This window comes from Larus michahellis, chromosome 8, assembly GCF_964199755.1.
Source record: "Larus michahellis chromosome 8, bLarMic1.1, whole genome shotgun sequence".
Taxonomy (NCBI): domain Eukaryota; kingdom Metazoa; phylum Chordata; class Aves; order Charadriiformes; family Laridae; genus Larus; species Larus michahellis.
This window is the reverse complement of record NC_133903.1, coordinates 38,051,405-38,066,907: the sequence shown is the minus strand read 5'-3', so window position 1 is coordinate 38,066,907 and position 15,503 is coordinate 38,051,405.

The window sequence follows — 15,503 nt, the reverse complement described above, 5'->3', positions numbered from 1 at the left end:
TCACAACCTGTTTTAGGTGAAGCCGGAATAATTTTTCTCATTGTGGCTTAAGATTTTCTGTGCTAGTCTCACAGACTCTGTTTGGCTTCCATATGCAGTTTTGTTGCCAGGGATCATATTTTTATGTTGGAGCCTAGACAAATAAAAGAGGGATTCAGCTAAAGATCAGTACCATTGATACCTCAGCTGTTGTACAGCTTGTGCAGGAAGAAACTGTTTCATATTCAGTTTTTATGCCAATACATCTGTTTCAGACACAATGATATATGCTTTCTGTTTTTTGGTTGGTTTTTTTTTTCCCCGCCTCAGGAGGAAAAAATAAAAAAAAGTCAATCCAAAACTATTCCTATCTGTTTGCAATTATATAGGTGAAAAGCCTGCCTTATACTGCATTCCTAGCAAGATGTTATTCTCAGTATAGATATTCTCTCGTAAGAGTGTAAGTGAACCTTGTTTAATGGGTGTAGTCAAAGAAAGAAGGTGGCTGATACCAGCTAGTAAGGACAATTAGTAAGGACAATCACTAATCATGGTGAATTTGAATCACAGTGACTTATGTGCGCTGTTACAACAGCATATCTGAACTGCGGCTAGGGGACTGCTCAGATACAGAGTGAGGAAAGGTGACGAACTGCCTTCTCCTGTGCATGAGTAATGGCCGATATTTGGTACTTCAAGACCAAAGGATTAGAAAATACAGGTTATTCTCATTGTAACAGAGCAAGGTATAGTTTACTCTTACTATATAGCTCATAGATAATTAAGATCTATGCTGAAGTAGATCTGATTATTCTGCTTTCTAACTACAGAGGCAGCATCTGGCCACAATATTACCAAGACTAGGAAAATAGAATCCAAATAATATGTATGGCTGAGCTGAAGTTTTACTGAATTTTGTATGCTGGTCACATTACTTGAGGAAGTATTTTTTGTACAAGGAGCTCATTCAGCAATTTTCATCCAGGACTTTATAACTTGAATATTTCAGTCAAGTTCTTTCTAACATCTTCTTACCAAATGTAGTATTACAGTCTGCTTTGTAATACAGTAGTCTTAATCATCTGTATTAATTTAGGTCTTTTAAAATGACATCCCAGTTTACTGAACACTGGTGAGTATAAATGCTAGAGAATGTAATATTAATGAAGTTACTAAAGTGATTACCATCTTTCATAGGTTTTGAATGTATGGTGCTGTTTCCTGTCTCTTTTGGTGTTAGTGAATTCAGATCAATAACTTGAGGCAATATTGTCGTGAGAATTCTGTAGCATATAACTAATTAGCAACAAAGGTGAGCCTCGGGAGAGGGCTCTACTCCTAGCCCTGCATAACAGTTTACACGATTTGTCAGTGGTGTTTGTCATCTAAAAAACCGTGCTCGCTTCTGTCAATGATAGTTATGAATGTCTCTTGATCATGACTATGAGCTTCAGAGAAAGCTTCTGGGAGAGGACACACTACTCTTAACATTCTCATTTTACGTGATTAACACTCCACAGTGGGCCAGGGACTGAGCCTTTCCACCCATCAGTATTTCCTTTCTTTCAAAGTATTGGATCTTCACTCAAGTGATATAATTACAAGCAGAGAAAAGAAACATCTTTCATGCAGTTGTGAGACTTGTCCATGTGAACAGATCCAGTATAAATAAATGCAAGTAGAAAAGATACAGGTATATGGGCCCTTTAACGGTGAGAAAGTTACTGAACGCCTCTTAAATATCTTTGAGTATGCTAAACCCTGAACTACTGTAATAAAAAAAAAATGGTGAACTCTATCCAGTTTCTGATGAAACGGCTAAAGATGCCTGATCCCAAGGGACAATTCCTGAGCTGATCTCAGCTGTGAACCTTCCTGCAGCTGAAGTGCAGCACCTAAATTCCTGAAGGGGGTTTCCTGCAGACCTTAATGGCTCTTTGCTCAGGGCACACACAGGTTGTTCAGCTGTCCTACAACAAGGCTCCTAAATCTTCCTATTCACAATATAGGGAGTGTCGGTGCCTAATGCAGGATTCCCTGCAGGCTACGGGCTGGGACACCAAGTGTTGTAGCCCATCAGCCTCTCACTGGACTTGGCCCAAAAGTTGCTAATCCGACACCAACAGTGGTTTGTCTGTTTTGTTTTGTTTCCTGTTTTTGCTTTAAATAGTAATGATGCATCTGATTAGCTACAAGACAGCAGATGCTATTGTAATATAAGATTTGAATAACAGATGTGAGAACAGACTCTGGCCTTGGTTTAAATGACATATGTTATTTATTATTATTTATAATTTTCTTGTGTGATGGAAGCCAGGTTTTCTGCTCTTTGAGAAACTACTTACTGAATAATATGTACAAAATCAGGACTATTATTATTTCATGCAGATATATAAATGTGAGAAAATAAAATTGCTGTATGTATTTTGAAAGAGCAGTATGTATTTTGAAATACGAAACCGATCACAGAAGGATTAAGTGAGAAGCTAATAGAATCGATCTATTTCCGTCATCTCACCTAGGCAGAATAATCCAACGTGATACTTACGGTTAAAGGTCAACAAAGTAAGTGTGTAAAGCTCTATTACTTTTGGTTATACACATGACATAAAAATACAGAGTACAACTCACTACTTCAAAAACCCACAATATTTTAACAATTTTATTCTGACAAAAGCCATGTGGCTTGCACTTACTGATAGCTATTAAAAAGGAGTTTAGTTTCAGCGGATATTATTTTATAAATCTGTAGCCCTAATGAAATATCTGATTATATATAAATAGAAAACTGCAGCATTAAATAAATAACCCAAGCCCTGATTGTTTATGTCCAAGTTATGCCTGGTTCACTGGCACCTTATCAGGATGGAACTGCGTTTGATAACAGCATGAATGAGAAATCCCAATTGACAGGTTTGCAAATCCAGTGAATGGAAAGGCCACTGACGCCACCTGTGCTATGGCAGAACGCACTCTGCCTGGAGACACCCCTCGGCTTTCTCCTGTGAATTAACTGGTCTTGGCAGGAACATGTGGGGATTCCCTGTAAGTATCCCAGCTCCCCCCAAGATTCTGAAAGACAGTGGTCCCTACATAGCACGGGATGCCTCTGTGAGGAGATTTAGATCACGTGTTGGGTCAAGGGGACATCAAGCCCTTTTGCTTTGGCAGATGCTGCTGGTAGCTGCTCTGGGAAGAGGGGTCTGAGTAGGTACAAGCCTATGGAGGGGCGAATACCATTCTCCTAGAACCAGAGGTCTTTACTGAGGGCAGGCCACAAACCTGGGCTGGTTCCTTCCTTGCTGCCCTGATACTGTGTTGTGGAGCGGCTTTGGAGACCATCCTCTTCAGACAGCCAGCCTCCAATTCCAGATTTAGCCATGAAGCAGCACATAATCGAGAAAGCAACACTGGCAATCTTCTTTAGCGTAGGAATGTGACTCCAGTGCTGATGGAGAATTTGCCATCTAATTTCAGTAACTTCTTCCAACCAATGGAAAAAAAAAAAAATCTGAGGCAGGCTTGGCCGCCAAACATTACAGGCTTTGAAGTCTGCTGGCAGGTAAGAGCTGTGTGTCAGTGACCTACAAAAACATCAAAAGGTATGTCAGGGACTGCTATTGCAAGGGCTGGAAGCTGGGAATCTAAGAGAAAATCCTCAAAGATAATATTCAAGGACTTCAAAGGTAGGAGATATGTAGAAAATGAACAACACTGGTCAAAATCAGACAGAGAAACAAAAACTTTCTCTGACGTGAGAAGAAGTTGGAAAGGAAGTAAAAGGGTGAAATATGTACTGTTTTTTATGGTCACGTGTGTACATGTATTGTGGCAGCAACAGCTGTCTTGTCTTCAGTGTGTGTATATCAGTGCTCTCAGAATATAAATGTGTATATACAGCTAACGCCTCAAAAGGAGATTAGTAATTGATATCCATATTTTTCTTTTTACTTGCATATCTAAAGGGGTGGTACCGTATGATTTTTTTTAAAAAAATAACATAGTTTCTCACAGTGTAGCGAGTATATAATAATGAAATACCATCATTAAAGATAAGGTCCTTCTCGTAACCTGCCAGAATCCAAATGTGCGACGTAAAGACTCCAAGTGAAGGTATTAATGTAGGAAATTTACTCAGCTGTGGATTAATCTCAGTAGTATAAGGCTTTTTATAATCTCTGGTACTTTATCTCTTGAGTAAGAATTTTTCAGCAATAGAAACCTAACATGAGAATATAAAATTTATGTAGAAGGAACTCTGGAACTGGAAATAGGTAATACTTCAAAATAAGAATGACCAGGCCGGTTAAGACCAAGAATCCAGTAAGACCAGTATGCTGGTTCTCACAATAGCCATGAATGGATGCTCAAGGAAGATATGGAACACTGGACAGGAATTTATAACACTTTTCCTGAGCTCCCAGCTGTTTGCAGCTGAGAAACTCCCTGAGCCAAACATGATTTCTGTATATCTAGTAATTTTTGGTGAATTCCTCTCCCATGAACTTGTGTAGTCCTCTCCTCAAACTAAACGTTTAGCAAACACAACATCCTGTAGCAGGGAGTTCCCAGCTTTACAAACAGACGCTGTGAAGAATTATTCTTCCCTCCCCTCCGAGATCTGACATCTGAGAGCCACAGCTACTGTCCCGAGATTCAGTCTGGGGTTCTGAATCTGGCTCCTGCCACAAAACCTGTTCGGTGAAGACAGGCTCTATCGGAACAAGTTGCAGGAATGGCTCCTCCACCAATGCCATTGTGCAATGACCTAAACAAATCTGAAAGGAGAACAAAATAGCAGCAGTGTATGATCTCAAACATCAAAATGACCACGTGAGGACGTTTTCAAAAGGCATTATAGTGTATTTGTGTATGCTCTGTGTAGTTTACCATGGTGCCAGAGTGCACAGGGCTGTAGTTAGAATTCCATTGACTTCTGTCCCCCCTCCCCCCCCCCCCCGCCTTTTGGTGAAGTTCTATTTTCAAATTTCAGTGTGTAGCAGGGTTACCAAACATGGGAGAACCTGCTACTGCTCTGGACTTGTATCACTGCCTATGCACTAGGGACTCATAACAGAAACGGCTGGTGATGTTCTGTTGGTGGTTTTTTTGTTTGTGTGTTTGTTTGTTTGTTTGTTTTTTAAATTCCAGTAGTGAGCACTGATTTCCTGCAGCCTGCAGTGTGGACAGAGAAGCTTACAGGCAGGTGGTACAGTAGATCAGAATTTTCCTGCTTTGCACTGATACAATTTAAAAAAAAAAAAAAAAAAGCTGTGAAAAGCAATGCTGCTGAATATATCAGATTCAGTAAGAAGGGTTAAGCTGCTCAGATCACCTGCTTCAGACGCAACATAAAACTTTCTTTTTTTTTTTCCTCCTCTCCAGGAGGAAAACAAACAGTTCCCTTGTCCCTAGGGTGGTAGCAAGCCCCAACAAGGAAAAGCAGGACACATTCCTTCCTTCCTTCCTTTATAACTAGTCACCGAATTGCTCCCAAGACATTCCAGATCTGGCAGGATAGCTTAATTGCCTTCACCTGGAGGCCACTGCCTGGATTCCTGTCAGTTAATATAACACCTATGGAGTGAGGCACCACGATGTCTTTCTGATGAAAGTGGGTTCTGCACCCAGTCCCATGGTCAGGAGCAGTTTCATAGGTTCATTTGTATGTGAAGACATACAAGTTTCCTGGGTGTAACTGTGCCTATAAAAGTTTGAGTCTTTAAGTGTCATCAAACGCAATTCCTCCCTAAAGACTTAGAACAGATATATGAAAGATGAAGAACTGCTTATTGTAGTAAGTTGTGGTTATGAGTGAAATTTTTAATTGCTTCCTTTACAATGAAAGGTCTGTATGGAGAAGGGAATGCTGCTGGTTTGCTTTCACTGGTGGTGAAATAGGGAAACTTCCGTAACAATTCATGATCAGGTGTGCAGTGTTATTCCATAAGTCAGCTGAAATTTTGCAAAGCTATTTGGACAATAATAATTTTTGCCACAGAATGTTCTCAACCAGTGCTCCGGGTCATAATTCCCCATTTCTGTAATCACAGATACCATTCACACAGAATGTCAAGAGGAGTCCCAGCATTCAAATTCTAAATCAGTAGTAAACCAGCAAGCTTATACCTTTTTCCAAATAAATAGCTAGACAATTAGACTAGAAAAATAAAAATATTTAAGCATATGGACTCAAAGAAAGAGCAAGTACATAACAATGAGAAATTACTATTTCTGCCATCATTTATGAAGCATCTTGTAATAACCTTTGAAACCTCACTTGTGTTGCCTGATTCTGTTCCAAGTGAAGCAAAATGTTAGTGTTACAGATAAAGACTCTGGAATAACACTGAAAACAGTTGCTTCCTGGAAAACATTTTGACAGTTTGGTGAGGCATCAGAGAGCTCCACTAGACAGCAGCTTATCGCAGTATTGCATAGAGAGCCAGAATAAGTTTCAGTGTAGACCAGTGATGGCTCTTTATTTGTACGTCCACCGCAAAAGTGAAAATACGGCAAATAAAACCACAATGTCTCTAAGGCTTGAAAGTCACAGTAAACATGGCTCTAAAAGAAGTAAAAATGTGCAAGACCGCAACAAGGATGATAAGCAACGGAGTTAGAACATTAACAATTCTATTTTTATCCATTTTGCTGATTTATAAATTTTATTGAGTGGAATAATGATTTAACATATGACTTCTGACAACAAAATGAGATAATTACATAAGCAGGAGACAAGTACAGAGGGGAATGACAAAAAAATTTCTGAATAAGGAAAGGCATCTGTTTTACCAACGCTATCCTGATATACCCCTAAGTGTTAATCTAATCTAAACTAGACTGAAAGCTTATATAAACCAGAGCTTTGAATTCCCATGGATAAAGAAACAAATATTGCTTTTTGAAAACTGCAGATGGTTATCATATGTTGTACACATCCTGTATCAATAAGCTCATATTTTGGGTTGTGTTCAGAGATACTGGAAGCTATAGCTTCCAGTCCTGTAGCTGCTTGTGATTCATTTCAAAACAAACCTGAGAGATAGAGGGGTCTTAAACACATACAGGGCTCCTACTAGAGTGAAATTAATGGTATCATTTTCTTCTTAAACTCAAAAGATTAAGTTCTGTGGCAAACAACAAAAAGCATCTGACAATGTTAGTCACTTTAGTTTTATTTTACAGATCACTCTCTGGATACTCACAATAACTATTTCAGTTACTGTTCCGGAACTTCTCTTTTTCTTTATATGAAGAACGTTAAGATACCACAGGAAAGGAATGGAATACCTGTTTCTCAGGGGTCTTGCACAAATATGCTTCTTCATTATTCCCATAACTACTGAAACATTACTCGAAGTAGACCAACAGTGACTTAGACTGGTTTAACTTCTATGACAGCAGAAGGAATATGCTCATTAAATACATCGTTGGTAAAGTAAACAAAAAATTAAGAGATCTGTAGTTTATTAGCTCCATAGTTGCCCTACTAATGCTATTTTTGCACAACGTGTTTTACAGATATTCTATAAAATCAGAGTTATGAAGGCAAAGAGGGCAGTGTTGTTCCCCTGGCAATAAGGTCCTACTGTACAGATGTTCACTTCGGCCGTAGTTAGTCCACAGACAGAGTCACCTCTAATACATACGTGACATTTGGGAATGAAGATGAGATGAATACACATCAAGAAAATAACAAACCAAACTAGGATTTAAGTTATATATCAAGATTACAGCAAATATACTTAACGGTGGGCAATATCTGTATAATATTTGCGTGGCTTTTTTCCTTTAGCATTTGCTTTTTTAATAACAGTATAAGTGGCCGCTGAGTGATTTACAAATCTGACCGTATGGCACCATCCTCTGGCGTGTTTGATAATTGCAGACTTCCAACTGCTCTTCCATCTGCTCCCACTTGGCTGTGAGTTTTCCATGGTGAGTGGCCAGGCACTGGAGTGGTGGAGCAGAGGATAGTTCAGAGCTTTAGTTTCATGCCTCTTTCTGTGGCTGAGTATCGCATTGGCTACTCTAGCAAAGTTCTAGCTTATCCGTGGGAAATTCTTTTGAAGGGAAGGGAGTTTTCCCTACTATCCTAAAATTGATTCAAATATACTCCTCAACCCATGGCTAGTATGATTAATACAAATAAAATATAGATGTGGGAGATATGTGTTTGAACAAGAAAAACTCAGATTGGATGCGCTGAAAATCTTCATCCCAAAATCCTGAAACAAACTAGAATAAGATGACCGTGGGATTGGTTTGGTGGGAAACAGCTCAAATAAATATATAAAATCAGGGTCGTATATGATTGGAGAACAGGCAATACAGTATCTGTAAAAAGGAACCAGAGGACAGAACTGATTCATGTCTGAAAGGTCTCTGAATTTGATCTGAATTGCCTGCAACAATTTAAAGCAAATAGTGAAGCAGTCAATAATCAGACATAAAAGTAGACAAGACTGTATTGGATGTAGTTGTTGTTTTGTTTTGTTTTTTTCCCCCAAATAACTTGATCTCCTAGGCAAAGACAATGTGACACACTTTATTCAAGTGAATATTAATAAAACACAATAATTTTTGTAAGAATTATAATACGGGCAAGGAAGTAGCTAAAAGTGGTAAGGTGCTGAATGATTTTTTTTGAATAGTGAATCCAGCTAGAATCAAGCTATTAAATTTTAATGGAGTCATTAGTGGCCTGATATAAATGTTACCAGTGCTCTGACAAAAAAAAATAATTAGAAGGTATCATTAATATTATGCAGAAAAAACTGGTTGATTCCAAGAAATGTATTCATGAAACAGACTGAAATTCTACAATACAAATTATAACATCATACTTCTGAAGAATAATAACAAAGAATGTGCTATGAGGAGAACACACTATTTGGAAACAGCAAAACAGGTTCATCTAGTTTATACAGGATGATGACAAGTGTGATACAGTTGTTACCACCAGGATTTACTCAGCAGCTGAGGTATTTACTGCAGAAATAGGAGTGACACTGATAAGACTTTATAATGGAATAATCAAGTAAATCAGCATGCAGAAAAGAGCAGTGAGGTGACCAAGGGAAGGTGACAAAGGCTGAGTGATATTAGATGTGATTGTTTCATATAAATATGTTAACCAGGTAAACACTGAGAAGGGAGATCTTCTAAAGTGAAAGGGCGAAGAATAAACTGTCAATTTATAAATTAAAATTAAAATTTAGGAGAAAGAGCCTAACCTAGAGGAGTGAGTTTCTAGAACAGATTTCCAATTGGAACATGGGAACAAAATCTTCAACAGTGAATCTAAACAACAGAAATGAGGTGATACAGTGAACTGGACTCGATCCACATCTCTTTCAGGTTTATATTCTTCTTATACTGTTATTCTGAAGATTAATTAGTTGTGCCTTTTTGCAAATATGACCCTATGATGTGAATTTATTAGCTTTTCACTATTTGTGTTTTAGCCCCCCATTGACTAGAAAGCTTCTGGGGAGAAACCTAGACCTATACAGCATATCATGCACAGCACTGCTCTCTCCAGTGTTAAATCTTGAACAAACTCTCCTCCAGGAAATGTTGTTGAGTCTTCCATAAGCTATCAGCCCAGCCTTACATGTGGTGGATCAGATATTTCCCAGATGATCCTATCAACTAGAGACTGGTTGGATGTGTTAATTTATTAGAGCTAGTTAGAATGAAGGTGAATGTTACCTTCAAAAGGTAAGAATGTAAGTAAATAAGATACCTATACTGGAATGGCTGTACAGTGAATGGCCACAAGTATAGCCAAATTTCTGGTTTTATGGCATAGGTTGATTGAGATTGTGCCACTACTAGGTTCTTGTTTGCATTAATATTGCCTTGGAAAAGCAAACAAACAAACCCACAAAACCCACAACCAAACTGAATATGTAAAGAGCTAGCTTGGCTTCCCAACCCAAGAATTCACAACCATGTATACAGTCATTTTGAGTTATTTGACAGAACACTTTTTATTAAATACTATCTGGGAGAAAAACAAAACTAGTATGTTCTGTTGGAGGAGACTATGTAGCTTTAAGGCAAACCTTAGAGCACTTTAATCCTTATGCTCACATTTGCTCCGCTTTTCTATTAGTTCTCTTGCAATTTATTGCTATTTTATTTTAGCTCAGTGACGGAACTCTGAAAATAGCAAATTCCAAGAGCACAAGTGAAAATATCCTCAAAATGTTAGCACTATGTTCAGTGTGGGATTGCATTTTGCATTCAAAAGGAAGATGATGTATCTTGGAGAAGAACCTTAGTTTGGACCATTATCCAAAAATTTGGAAGATGAGTTAAATTTTATTGAACAAGTGAGGTACTGTTTATGTGATCACAACTGAACTGAATAAACTTGGAGTCTTAAGACTTGCTACTGTGAGTGGGAGGTTCCATTATCCCTCTTTTCTCCTTCCCTAGACTTTCCTTGCTTGTTTTAAACTTTTCTTCTGAGATTCCGATTACTACTTTGCTTCCCTCCTTCATCCAAGGTACGAATGAATCAGTGCTCTGCTTTTGCCAAGATCCTATGTTTTTCAGGCATGTAATCTTTTCCTCACAGATATTATCTTCCCAGCAGCACAGAGAGCACATGCTAGGGTTGTGCTACATTGCTACACGAGCCTTATTTCCGTTTTGAACAAGCTTCACACTTTCCTTACTGAGAAGATCTTGGAAAAAGTAGAGACGTGTTTCTTAGGACGTGAAGGTCCCTCTGTAACTGGAACAATCGCTTTAAGTTGTGAGACGGCACAGAAGATGAGCCTGTTGAACATCCACCTGAGAAATGGTAATTTCAGTGGTGCCTGAAAGAAACTCTGCAAAAGTTGCCTGCAAGACTCAGTACTTGCGTGTCTTGATCTGTTGCCTGCTTTTAGCAATTTTATTCATCCTCCTCTTCTGCAGGACTTCAGGGCTTCTTGGACTGAAAGGTATTTCAACAATACAATCTGGACAACATAACTGCTCTGCTTCTCATTTACCCTGCTAGTCATATGAGTCAAGCCCTGTGATTTGTAATTTCAGATTACAAAAAGAAATCTATAATAAACTTAAAGATTAGGGCATAGGTGTTTCTGAACATCAAATGTATGGCATAACTAAGTTTAGGAAAAGAACTGGGAGGATTAAAGTTTGTATTTCTTTTTGCTTAGTTACCACATACAACTATTCAAGGTTTGGTCCACACTTACTATTTGGTTACTTCTGCTTGTTTATGGTATTCCCATCAAGGTAGTGTGAAATAAACAAGCGTGTGAGCATTCAGTGCATTAACTAAGCTGTGATAATAGCACGGAAACATGTCTTTACTTGTGGTAAAAACTCACTCTCATCTTATTTCAGATAACAGGGCGATTGGCAGTTGGCATTTGACTTGGAATGATGTAATGTGGACGATTATTTACTTAATAGTTGCACTGTGTATCTTTATATATTCTGCATTAAGATGGACTGTGTGGGTTCGGTCTTGCTGAGCTGGAGCAAAGAATCCTGCCCTACCTTATAAACTGTGCCTTAGCTGGCAGACAGAAAGGATGAGCTTTCAGCTGTGGCTTAGGGTGTAGCTCTATGTAAGAAGGAACAGAGAATTTTCTCACGTTGGTTAGAGACACACAACTTTATGCCTTAAGGCTGAAGAGTAATATGATTTATTTTTTTCGTTCTGCTAGAATGGGATAAAACTTCACTATTTATTTCTCCCTATGAAAGAGAGATTAGTTTCTTTTCTGTACTAAAAAAGGAAAAAGTGTGCATATTTATCTATTTATTTATATGTACACGTGCACACATATGTATATTTACATACCTACAGAAACTTTCAACATTTTTTTTCTAAAACACGTGAAACACTGGTCTATATAGCATGAGGGCAACTGTCCTGATGGGTATCACTTTTGGACAATTATGTACATTATATTCCCTAATGAATTCAGTTTCAGATTTTAATTTCCAGTGGACAAAGCCCTGTAAGCAGTATCTTTGCATGCTGAACAAGTTAAAAGATGTTTAACTGCAAGCACTGTCTTGGGTACTAGCAATCTAAATAACCTCTCCTAGTAATCTGGCTTTAAATGTACTATTTATCAGTAGTATCACAAACTATTACTAGTAGCAAGATGTAACATTAGTAAATTAGTAGCAGATATTAGTAGCAATATGTAATATTAGTAAGTAGCAGTAATAGTAAAAACATGTAGTAGTAACATCCTTTCTTCAAAAACCAAGAAGTTGAACACCAGCTGGCTCTTTCTACGTGTATTCATGGAGAGGAGCTTCATAGTTCCTTAAAACTTCACGATTTTCTTCACATTCTTCAGGGGTCTACTTTCTGCCTCCTCCTCTGCTGTTATTGATTCTACGCCTATGTAACAAAAGCCTACTTGTTTTACCTTTCTGAATTTTACTCGTTAAATTACACATTTTGTTCTCTATTTTACAGTATGTTAGGAACGTATCTCCTCTTGCCTGTTCCATGTAACTGAGAGGTTTACTGTGTTTCCCTGGCCTTTTTGATTCCTCTCATTCTACACCATCTTTGCTGAAGACCATCTGGATGATCCTGAAGGTACTAGTCCTCCAGCCCTGTTTTTTTTATGACTCCACGATCTATGTACCTTCTTGAAAGATTTTTGAATCCAAAGATTATAGATCTAAACCAACATCCAAATTATGACAACTACTGGAAGCCAGGGCATGCACTAGTAAAACACCTTTTTGTGGAGAATGTTGCGGCTGGATTCTGCATGTGTACCTTCTGGAATAGTCCCAAATAAGTCTGTCACAAAAGTGGTCTAAAACTGCCCAAGAAACTTGAATTAACGCTGCATCAGGATGTAACCTTTAATTATATGGCTTCGTATGTTTTTACTACAGTATTGCTACCTCATTCAGTGAGTAGACAGTTATTTAGCATTCATTTGTAATGTTAAATTCACTTGTAATCAGCATCTAGCACTAGACTTCAATGAACAACATCAAAATACAATGCGAAATTTTAAAATGCTATTAAATGCTAAATATTTTAAAAAATACTATGTTTAAAGAAAGCTCCCCCTAACTGCAACCACTCAGTAGCTCAGAACACTTCTGCAAGTACCTATCTGATATATCTCATGATGAATGTTCTGAAAATGGGAAAAAATGCAATTATAGGCCAACTTTGAACGTGTTAGATAACTTACCCTGGGGCAGCATTCTACAGTGATTCTGTGGCAGAGTTAAAGTGGTAGTTCAGATCATCTTATCAGCATTTATCTGCCTTAGCCATAGAACTGTCATTTTTCTTCCCATCATCACCTGTCTCATATGCTGTGTCTCAAAATTTTTGTAATACATGACAGTGCAGGCCTGTAGGCAACAGCCCACTTACATATATAATCCTAATCCAGTACAGGTTCATGCAAGAACTGCACCTGAACTCCCTGTCAAACGGTCCTACTACCATGTTTCCCTCATCTCCTCCACCATAAACTGCTAAATCAGGTACCACAGGCTCCTGGTCCAGCCAGTTCCATCTCACACCTGCTCATTAGATTTAAGTTGCCTTCTTTCAACCTTTTTTTTTCTCCAGACAATTAGCTCTGAATTTCTCCTTTCTGTTTTGCTCAGTAGCTCCAAGTGTCACCCTCCTGTTTTGCAACATGCATACAGTCTGCTTTTCTTGCCTAATCATTTAATTCCCTCCCAATACCAGAATTATTGTTCAGCCCATCTAATCTCCTTGCTCAACTGGTCTCTAGGTCCTCCTTCCACTGGCTTCCTGACCCAAGGTGGCTCAGACTCCTTTCCTAAATACTGTCTTGCTAAGCCATTCCACTTTCTGCAGCCCTTCTTCACTGATTTCTTGTCAAGCCATTTATTTCTCTTCCACTCTCAATCTTGCCCCATCCTAATGCATTCCTTTCACCCCTTATCTGGTTTTATCAGATCATTCTTAAAGATGAAAACTGTTACTTATGCTAACTAACTGTTACTTATGTTACTTACTCACCACGTCTAGCTGCATTTTGGCATAAACCAGCCATTATAGAAACAGCCTTTGAGCTTGCATAGCACTTGATCAACAGCTGACTGCTCAGTCTGTACAGAGGAAGGTTGCAGAGACTTGGCTAATATGGTCTGTAAGGAAACGGATGGTGCGTGGTTGCTTTACAGGGTGATGCAGTTTGCCCAGCAACAGGAGCTGTGAGGGACCTGAGCATACTGAATGGTGGAATCTCCAGCCCTCTTGGGAGCCCAAAGCCAAGAATTGTTCGAGAAGGCATACAAATCTATTTTTCAAAAGTCACTAATTTGGCTTCACAATAAAGTGTGAAGGAACAAGTGAAAAACCTATTCAATAATGCTGCATGGATATCATCTATGACCTGTTATTAATGTGTAAGAGCAGACCATTAGGCTCCTATAATATTCAGTGTCTCTGACATGGTTAATCAGAAGGGTTGCTATAATTACCAACTTGTGAAACAATGGGTGGAGATACAACTTCAATTTTGGAAACCCACTTCAAGTCTCCACATGGCTCCTCCACCTTCTATCTTTCTTCAGCTGGTGAGTGTGTAGCAAAATGGTAACTGAGTCTGAGTGTTAATAAATGCGAAGTATTGCATACAGAGGAGAAATTCTAATTCTACTTTAATCTCTGAAAGAAGATCTGAACTATATTGACTCAAAGCAATGATTAAGAAACACTGTACTTGCCAAGGATAGAAGTTTAACGTGTAAAAAGTACCAAATTGTTTGGAAGTCCCCATAGTGAGAGCAAGTAGGAGACAGTAATTTCCAGGGATATGCCAACATGAAGAAGAGTTCTGCAGAGTCTAAAACTTGGACCCTCACTACTGATCTGTCACGGTGATTTAACTAAGCAAGTACATCTGCACACAGAACATATTAAAATCCTTGTTCTGTTATATTAGCATCCTTTCTACATCACCCATGTTAAAAACCAATTATACTTTCTTTAAAGAAGACATCATCGTAATATGTATTTATGGCCATAGCTCCCGGAAAACGGAAAGATGGGTCTGATGAAGTTATTATGATTTAAACCTAATGTTTGATACCTCTTGGCCAAGTATGAGAGAGGGATATGATTCTTTTTTGAGAGGTTATAACAATTCAAGCTTCATCACCTGGAATCAGAAGGAACCATAGAATAAACAGTGATGATGACACAGTTTTTTTCAAAAGTTATGTCACTTGTATAAGCTAGTGTCTGCCAAATTCATGTCTGCACTGCAAAGCATGGTGACAAAGCACAACGACATAAAAGCCTGTGATGTTTTCTTAATATATTGAAAGTAATTTATTTTTCCATTGCTTCATTCTAGGAAATAATTTGACTATGCTGGTATGACATCTTTTATTAAAGAAATTAATACCCAAGCTGAGGCAGAAAATTTCTGCCAACTTTCAGTTTGCATCATTATATATCAGGAAAGATATAAATCAGCAAAGATATAAACAGCTGAAAAGCACTACTTACAAGGATA